Source organism: Panthera tigris, chromosome B1, assembly GCF_018350195.1.
Source record: "Panthera tigris isolate Pti1 chromosome B1, P.tigris_Pti1_mat1.1, whole genome shotgun sequence".
Classification (NCBI taxonomy): domain Eukaryota; kingdom Metazoa; phylum Chordata; class Mammalia; order Carnivora; family Felidae; genus Panthera; species Panthera tigris.
The window spans coordinates 58296576-58306576 of record NC_056663.1 but is presented as its reverse complement, the minus strand read 5'-3'; positions in this window follow the sequence as shown (position 1 = coordinate 58306576).

Genomic DNA, 10001 nt, shown 5'->3' with positions numbered 1-10001 from the left:
CCACACTGTCAGCACAGAGCCCAGTGCAGGGCTCAAACTCACAAACCATGAGATCGTGACCTGAGCCAAAATCAAGAGTCGGATGCTTAACTGACTGAGCCACCCAGGTACCCCACGTTCATCTTTTTAAATGCAATGTTTATTTAGCAAATTCCTGCTATATGGGAAGTGTTCCACAAACATTTATTTTAATAATTGAAAAGAATTTTGAAGTTGTCAGGGTGCTATTTAATTTGAAAATGCTCAGTAATTGAAGTTTGGGAACAGCAGACAGTAGGTGCATCATTTGGTGCTCTTGGGATAAAGAGAAGGTGGCACAGTGTCTGGGACATGAGACAGACACCCAGGAACTTGTATCTGTCTACACTTTCTGTTTCTTAGACTGGAGCCCCTTGGAACTCAGAGTCAGCCTCTGGCCATGGCAGATAGGTAACTGAAGCATTTAGAGAGAGATGTTGATAATAATTTTATTTTTACTAATTATAGAAGAAGGGCATATTCATTTCAGCTAATGAATAAAAATCCTCACCTGTAATAACATGACCCAGAGATATTGCTTGTTGGCATTTTCATGTAAGTCACTGGGCTTTTTACAATGAACACAGCTGTGTGCAATTCTTTTCCTCTCATTCTCTCTAAACCCCCCTCCAATCAGGCTTAAAAATCCCCCTCTACCCCATAGAACTGCTTTTGTCCAGGTTACCAAAAACATCCACTGTATGTGACCTGGTGGGTCAGTTCTCAGCTGTCAGCTAATCGACCAGTCAGCAGCTCTTGGCATGGTTGGCCATTCTCTCCTCCTTGTGGCTGTTTCTCCTCTGGCTTCTGGGGTGCCAGGCTGGTCTGGATGTTTCTGCCTCATTGGTTCCTCCTCAGCAGACTTAGCCTCTTCTTTCCTGCGGCCTGTCCAGGTTGGTTTGCTTTAGGCTTAGTTCTTGAACTTTTCTCTCTCTGTGTTTGGTGATTGTTCAAGCTCAAGGTTTGAATGCCGTCATTAGCTGCTGACCCCCAAATCTCATCTCCGGTCCCAACCTCCCACCTTAAACTCCAGACTGACATTCCCAGCTGCCCACTGCACATCTTCATTTGCATGTTTCATCAGTGAAGGAAACAGAAGACTATGCATGCTGACTACGAATGGAAGTTTAAACAATGGTTAGAAGGCCATTGGTTGGAAGAAAGGACAGTCAAAAATTGTCACGTGTGTTTTAGCCTACAGCAAGCACATGTCTGGAAGCCATGGCACATTTTGGGATCCTTGCACCAAATCTTTCAGGCTATAGTCAGTAAAGTCCTGAAGCTACTGTGAATAACAAGCACCCACCAACTATCCCCACGTGGGCATTTTTCAGAATGCTCAACCAGATGCCACTTGGAACCTCACTGCAGCTGCAACCACTTCCAGAGAACAAGTGCCTCAAAGTTCAGGCCTGTCACTGGCTGACTGATGGAGAGGGGGATTCTGGGCATTGTAGTCTTGGCCTCTTGTCAGCAGCTAATTTAGCAGAGGGTGCCAGTTATGATAATTTGAAAACGGTATAACACAGATGTCTGGTAGACGTCTCAAAAATAATACACCCAAAGCTCAATTCCAGTTCTTTCTTTTCAAACTGGCTTCATCCTCTGCCTTCATTTTTGTTACTGTCAACTCCATCCCCCAGGTGCTTAGACCCCAAACTTTGATTTTTGATTCCTCTCTTCACACCTCACGTTCAGTCCATTAGGAAATCCTGTTGGCTCTATCTTTAGAAATCTGGGCACTGAACATCTCTTAGCCACCCATTCTGCCCTTTCCTGGGTGTGGGCCACCATCCTTTCTTGCCTGGATTACTGTGCTAGACTCTAGACATCCTCCCTGCTTCTCCCATACCCCCCAGTTCAGCAGCCAGAGCCATCGTCTCAAACGGGAATCATCTCTCTCTTTGGTCACAATTTCGCAATACCCCCCCACCCCCGCCCCTTATGGAGTGAAAACTGAAGTGCTTACAATGGTAACAAGGGACTATCGCTACCTGGGCCTCCTCTCCTAATGCACTCCCTCTTGTTTGCTTTGCTGCAGCCACACTGATCTCCACCCTGTTCCTTGAGCAGAGGAAAACAAAACATGCTTGGGGGGCTTGCTGTTCTGTCAGATACCTGCTTGGCTAACTCCCTCTCTCGAGTCTTCATTCACCTTTGCAAAGGATTAGGCTAACCTCCCATTTAAAACTGCAGTATGTCTCTGTCCAGCACTCCCAGATACTCGCCTACCAACCCCATGCCCCCCGCCCCCCACCACATGGCCCTTTTTACCTTCTAATATACTGTAAGATGTTATTAATTATGTTTATTACCTATGGCCAATCTGCCATGCTAGAATATAAGCTCCACAATAACGAGGATCTTTATTCACTGGAATCTCAAACCTTTAGAATGGTGCCTGGAAATATGGGCATTCAATAAATATTAGTTGAATATATGGGTATATCCTTTTGTCAACCAAACCAATGGGATCCTGTTGTGTAAACTGTTTTATAAAACTCTTTTGCATACTATTTCTTGAAGATTTTTCCGTGTCAGTAGACCTACAGCTCAAATATTTTTTTCTAACTACATTGTAGGCCACTGTCTGACAATTTTCATTAGTTTAATGTTTAATTAATTTACAGATTAATGGCAACATCTTTTTTAAAAAGCTTTATTGAGATGTAATTCACATGCCATAAAATTTATCCATTTAAAGTAGATCCAGGGCCAACACCTATTTATTGAGGGCATGCTATCTTCTGGGCACTGTGATCTGCTCTGAGGGTACAGCTGTAAAGAAAATGGGCCTAGTTTCTGCCCTTACAGAAGTTATGATCTGAGAAGAGAAGGAGACAGGCAAACATTAAGAACTGTACATGTGATTACTTAACTATTATGATAAGAGCTACAAAGGAAAAGAGGATGCCATCTGAGTCACTAGCAGAATGCCCTACTCTCTCTCATCCTGGGGGCCAGGACAGGGTTCCCTCAAAGTGGAATTTGAACTGAGCCCTGGTAGGATGAGTAGGAATTAAGCAAGTGAAGGAAGTACGGCCACTTGGGGGCTCTAGAAGGAAAGTTGTTATCGCTAGACTTCTAGGCGATTTTAAGAATAATTAAAATTATTCTTTCAGTGATATATGCTGTGATGAGGGTCTTTAAAATACTTCCATACAGTAAATTCTTAGAACTAAAATTGCTAGGTCAAAATATATGCAGATCCACCCTCCCTTTCTCCCTCCCTCCCTTCCTTGCTTCCTTCTTTCCTTCCTTCCTTCCTTCCTTCCTTCCTTCCTTCCTTCCTTCCTTCCTTCTCTGCTTTCTTGAATTTTTGCATGTACGATGTTGCTGGCAGGGCAGTAGTTTAGGTGTCTAGGAAATTCCAGGTCCCCATTATTTTGTTGCTTCCTTCCAGGATGGGGTTGAGAAGGGGGTCAAGGAGCCTTGGAAAAGAAGACCCTGTGGCAAGTCTTTGTGAGTTGAGGTTGGCAGAGAGTAGCAATGCCACAGCATGGAGGGCATCAAAAAATCCAAACTTGCAAAGCAGTTTCCAATATTTCTGAAGCGTATTAAGAAATGTTTTTATTTTCTCTTTATTTAGTTTCTTCTTTACATGTAAAATTATTAAGAGTGGGGTTCCTGGGTGGCTCAGTTGGTTAAGCGTTGGACTCTTAGTTTTGGCTCAGGTTGTGATCTCATAGTTCATGAGATTAAATCCTGCATCAGGCTCTGCATGACAGTGCAGAGCCTGCCTGGGATTCTCTCTCTCCCTCTCTCTCTCTGCCCCTCCCACTTATGTGTGCACCTGCTCTCTTTCCCAAAATAAATAAACTTTAAAAAGTTATTAAGAGCTCCTGGAGCTCTAATTTTTATTGCTTTTTCAGTGACTCTAATGAGTACATGATTGTAGTATATGGATAATCTCGCTATTTAAATACTAAGTGCTACTGAAATTATGACTATATTTCAGGCTAGTACTTAAAATTTCAATTTCAGTTATAAATGCCAAATAAAAGAAGACACAAAACAGTTTGCAGAAAGTACATGAAATAAAATGGGAATAAAAAAATCTGACAGCAGCAATAGGAAAGAAAAGCAAATTAGCCAAGTCAAGCTAATAAGAGTAATAAATAAGTTAACATGTTTAAATCATGTGAAAGTAGGAATCCTGTAATACTTATTTCAACCTTAAATTCATTACATGGCTTCTTTATATTCAATTTCTACTGAAAAATTGTTTTGCTTCTCTCTTTCCTCAGGTACTAGCAGGAATTTCCCTTTACTTTTTATTCATTTTACTCATGTTCAATGGTATGCCATCAGGGTGTCCTTTCTTGATTGTCCTAATTAAAAGAGAAGGTCTTGTCTCCACTCTATGACATGGTTTCCCTGCTTCTACCCTTGCTCCATTCCAATCCATTGTCCATGCTGGGGTCAGAGTGATTTTGAAATCCAAGAACAGCTAATGCTGTTCTCCTGGTTAAAACCCTCCAGTGGCTCCCCATTTCCATCAGAAGAGTTCACACTCTTGTGTGGCCTGCAAGGCCCTACCTAGTCTGCTCCCCTAAGCCTCCCATCTCTTTGACTTTTTATCTTTTTACCCCTCCCTTCTTGTTATGGGCTAAACTGTGTCCCCCTAAAATCCGTATGTTGAGGTCCTAAACCCCAGGCCCTCAGCATGTGACTGTATTTGGAGATAGAGATAATTACATTAAAATGAGGTCCTCCAATTTGGCCGGTGTGACTGATGTCCATATAGGAAGAAGAAATTGGGACTTAGCTGTGTACACAGGGAAGACCAGGTGAAGACATGGGAAGAAGATGGCTATCTGTAAGCCTAGGAATGAAGCCTCAGAAGAAACCACCCCTGCTAACACCTGAGCTCTGACTTCTAGCCTCTAGAACTGTGAGACAAGAAATTTCTCTTAAGCCACCCAGTCTGTAGTACTTTGTTATGGCAGCCAAGCAGTCTAACACACCTTTGTTTATTCTTTTTATTTAATGTTTATTTATTTATTTTGAGAGAAAGAGAATATGTGCACACAAGTTGGGGAGGAGCAGAGAGAGAGGGAGAGAGAATCTCAAGCAAGCTCTGCGCTGTTAGCACGGAGCCCAGCATGGAACTCCATCCCATGAACCATGAGATCATGACCTGAGCCAAGATTACGAGTCAGAGTCAGATCTTTAACTGACTGAGCCATCCAGGCGCCCCACCTTTGTTTACTCTTTATCCTCTTTGAAGTCTTTGTAGTACCTCAGACAAACCAAGTGCAGTCCCTTTTCAGGGCCTTTGCCTCTCAAATTCCCTCTGCATGGAGTGCTGCTCACCTGCATGGCCTACTCCCTCACTGCAGTCTGCTTTCTGCTCCAATGTCACCTGTTCTAGGGCCTTCACTGAGTCTTGTATTAAAAATAGCACCCCTGTTCCATCATTATTTATCCTCTTACCCTGTAAGCACTTACACTATGTAAAATACTTTATTAATACATTTCTTTGTTGCCTATCTTCCCTCATGAACCCTTGCCCTGACTGTAAGCTCTGTTTTGTTTACTGCTGCTGTATGTTGAGTGCCTGGGAGAGTAGGCACTCAGTAAATATTTGCTCAGTGAGTAAACAGAATGAATACATGAAATTTTTAATCCTTGAAACATAAAAGTAGGGTCACTGTAAAGTCGTGCTAATCAAACATACCATCTTACAAATAACATTGGTTTTTTTTTTCCTTATTTAAATTTATTTATTTATTTTTAATTTACATTGAAGTGAGCACAGAGTGCAATAATTTCAGGAATAGATTCCAGTGATTCATCCCCTATGTATAATACCCAGTGCTCACCCCAACAAGTGTTTTCCTTAATGCCCCTTAACCATTTAGCCTGTCCCCCCACCAACAGCCCCTCCAGCAACCCAGTTTGTTCTCTGTATTTAACAGTCTCTTATGTTTTGTTTCTCTCCGTTTTTATATTCTTTTTGCTTCCCTTCCCTTATGTTCATCTGTTTTTTATGTTCAATTCCACATTAGTGAAGTCATATATTTGTCTTTCTCTGACTTTTGCTTAGCATAATACCCTCTAGTTCCATCCATATTGTTGCAAATGGCAAGATTTCATTCTTTTTGATTGCCAAGTAATACTCTGTTGTATATATATACCACATCTTCTTTATCCATTCATCTGTTGGTGGACATTTGAGCACTTTCCACACTTTGGCTATTGTCAATGGCACTGCTATAAACATTGGGGTGCATGTGCCTCTTTGAAACAGCACACCTGTATCCTTTGGATAAATCCCTAGTAGTGCAATTGCTGGGTCTTATGGTGGTTCTATTTTTGACTTTTTGAGGAACCTCCATACTGTTTACCAGAGTGGCTGTACCAGTTTGCATTCCCACCAGCAGTGCAAAAGAGATCCTCTTTCTTTGCATCCTTGTCAACATCTGTTGTTGCCTGAGTTGTTGATTTTAGCCATTCTGACTGGTGTGAGGTGGTATCTCATTGTGGTTTTGATTTGCATTTCTCTGATGATGAGTGATGTTGAGCATTTTTTCATGTGTCTATTAGCCATCTGGATGTCCTCTTTGGAAAAGTGTCTATTCATGTCCTTTGCCCATAAAATGACATTCTTGTAGTTACCATTGGGTTCTGGAGAAAGGTGTTGTGGATTTTTACTTAAGGTAACTTAAAACCTTAATAAATACACATCACCAGATAAAATTTCATTTGCTTTATTTTTATTAAGACTTTAGGTTCTCCAAAAATTTTAATTAAACCTACTTTTGATAAGTTAATAATTTCTACCCATGAGAGATTTAATTAGCATTTGAAAAGGAATTTAAAGCTATAACATGCTGTACAAACATTATATGAAAAGCATTAAAGACTTTCTTATATGGGGGGGAGGAAATTGCTAAAGTTGACAAACATTCAAACTTAAAAGGAAACCATGCCAAGTGACAACCTCCCTTTTAGACCAACCTGCAATATCCATATTGATTACCACCAAGACCAAATGTTCCAGCTACTTCTGTTCATCGTGGACCATGTGTAGTGACACCATGGTTTCCACACAGAAACTACATGGATTAATACTGGGAAATTAAACCTATGTAATATTTGACCAGATCCAAATTGATTATGGTTGTATGGATATGACTTTCAATTTGATTTTTCATTACATGGTAGTTGCCTCCTTGCTGTCCCTAGATCTATTTTTTCACTATTGCCTCTAGGAACCTCTACTTGTCCAACTGAAATAAAAAAAACAAAAACAAAACTGTGACTAATTTGCTTGAGGTTTTAAAAAATAACTTATTTATTTTTATTTGAAAACATTTTTTTTTTTTTATTTTTTGAAAGAGAGCGAGTGAGCATGAGTGGGGGAGGGGCAGAAAGTGAGACACAGAATCCGAAGCCGGCTCCAGGCTCTGAGCTGTCAGCACAGAGCCCAATGTGGGGCTTGAATTCATGGACCATGAGATCATGACCTGAGCCAAAATCAGATGCTTAACCGATTGAGCCACCCAGGGGCCCCGAAAAATTAATTAATTAATTTTTTTATTATAAAAGTAAAGAGCCATGTTAAAGAGTATTTTGAAAATAAAAAATTACCCAATTTTTGCTTTTTTGGTGGATGTCTTCTTATTTTTTTACATAGTTGTAATTAGAGTATATGTATGCTTTCATACCCTGGTTTTTCATTCCATATTATATATAATCATTTTAACATAGTGCTTCATAAAATGAATGATACTGCTTAATAGTGGTGTTTTAGTGGTTGCCTAAAACTTAAGTGGATGAACCATAATTGACATAACCCATTTTCTTACTGCGAGAATGTCAGTCCCAAAACCTCAACCCCTACCCCCAATGTTTTGCTGTTTTAAATTACAATTACTGTCTTCATGTTTTTTTACTTTCTTCCATATTTTGGGTAATTCTTTACTATGAATGTCCGTAAGTGGAGTTCCCAGTGGGTGGTAAAGGGTTAACTCAGCAGATCTGGGTCACTGCAATGAGGGCTGTGTTTGTGACTGGCCCTCGGCTGGCTTCGTGGGGACTGAGCTCTTGGAATATTCTCATTAATGAGTGTTTTTCATGTCTGGGGTCTTGAGCCATGCTATAACTGCTTTTCTAGATCGTTTTTACTACGTGCTTTATGGTGGACACCTGAGATCCCCCTGTGGCTGTGGAGCTTTAGTAACTGAGGTCCACCATGGCAGGCACTGTGTGTGACTGACCCCTGATAAAACCCCTGACAACCAGGCTCTCAGGTGAGCTTCCCCTGTTGACGACACTGTGCCCTTGCTGTCACACATCATCGCCCAAGGAATTAAGCATATCCCGTGTGACTCCGCTAAGAGGGGACTCTTGGAAGCTTGTGCCTGGTTTCCTCCAGATTGTGTTTGTCCCACGTGCCTTTTCCCTTTGAGATTTTACTCTATCCTTTTTGCTGCAATAAATGGCAGCTGTGGCTACACTAGCTTCTGGGTCTTCTGAGTCCTTTTAGGGAACCATCAAGCCTGAGGGTGGTCTTGGAGATCCGGACACGGCTGGCCTGGTTGGCATTCAGTGGCAGATAACAGAAACTACTCTAGCTAACTTAAGCGAAGTGTTTATTGTCATATATTCTGTGGCTTCCAAAATTGTTTGGAATGCGTGTAAAAGTAAATGGGGTTTCCAGAGACAGTTTCTAGCCCTGGGATTTCATTTCTTCTGCCAGGATCAGAAAACCCCACACCAAGAAGCTGCTTGCTGTAAAATCACATTGCCTTAGCAAATGGATGCCTTGCCTCTTGACTTGCTCCCCTCTAAACTCAGTTCCGAATCCAGGCGTCTGAATGATGGAACTTCACTCATACCTGGACCTGTAGCTGCAGGGCATCTGGAAATGTGGTATTTCATTTCCACCGCGCCCAAAGACACGAGAAGGAAATTAGAATTCTGTCCAGTGGGCCAGTCCACACTATCTAATATCTTGTGTTAAAGGATATAAACATTTTAGCATTTCTTGATATACACTGCCAAACAGCTTTCCCAAGAGGCTGGAAAAATTGACAGTGGCTCCAGAAAGTTCTCTAGTGCTTTACTCTATGAGGGGAAGGTAATCCCCCTGGATGAAAATAAACACTGAGTAATAAGGGGCAGCCTAATCATTTCCTGTGCTCTCCTTCTCTACTTTTCTCCCACTCTGTTTTTCTTGGAAGAAACAGATTCCTATAGATTGTGGTTAGAGGTAATCCCTTCCTTGAAAGCTGGGAATTATAAATCAATATGTAAATCAACTACTCGTTGTTGGTGACTTAACAAATGCAAGCCAGAAATTATATAGTGCTGGCTAAGAAATTTTCATTATTTTTGAAACTACTGAATAAGCAGAAGGCTTATTTTACTTTTACTTTTATAAATTGAATTCATACTTTCCTCTTTCTTCTTACAGTAGTGGAATTGTTAGGTTCATCTCAGGCCTCCTCCAGGCCCTGTGTCTTTCCAGACTTTCCTAAATAACTACCACTGGTTGTCTTAAAAACAGAGATGGGCTTAGGGGTGCCTGGGTGGCTCAGTCAGTTAAGCAACCAACTCTTGATGTAGGCTCAGGTCATGATCTCATGGTTTGTGGGATGGAGCCCTGTATTGGGCTCTGCCCTATTACTTGGGATATCCCCTATTTGGAATTCTGTATCCCTCTCTCTCTGCCCTTCTCCTGCTCATGCTCTCTCTCTCTCTCTCAAAATAAATAAATATTAAATAAAGACGGGCTTAGAGTCAGCTAATAAGAACTTTGAGATGAGATTTTTGCTCAAGAACTTTAGTTGTTGGAAGATGTAACATCTCATCCAGATGTCAAAAAATATTTAATAACTATGGTGGATATGTTTATACAGACATACCTCATTTTACTATGCTTTGCTTTATTGTGCTTTACAGATAATGCATTTTTTAACAGATTGAAGGCTGTGGCAATTATGTGTCAAGCAAGTCTATTGACACCATGTTTC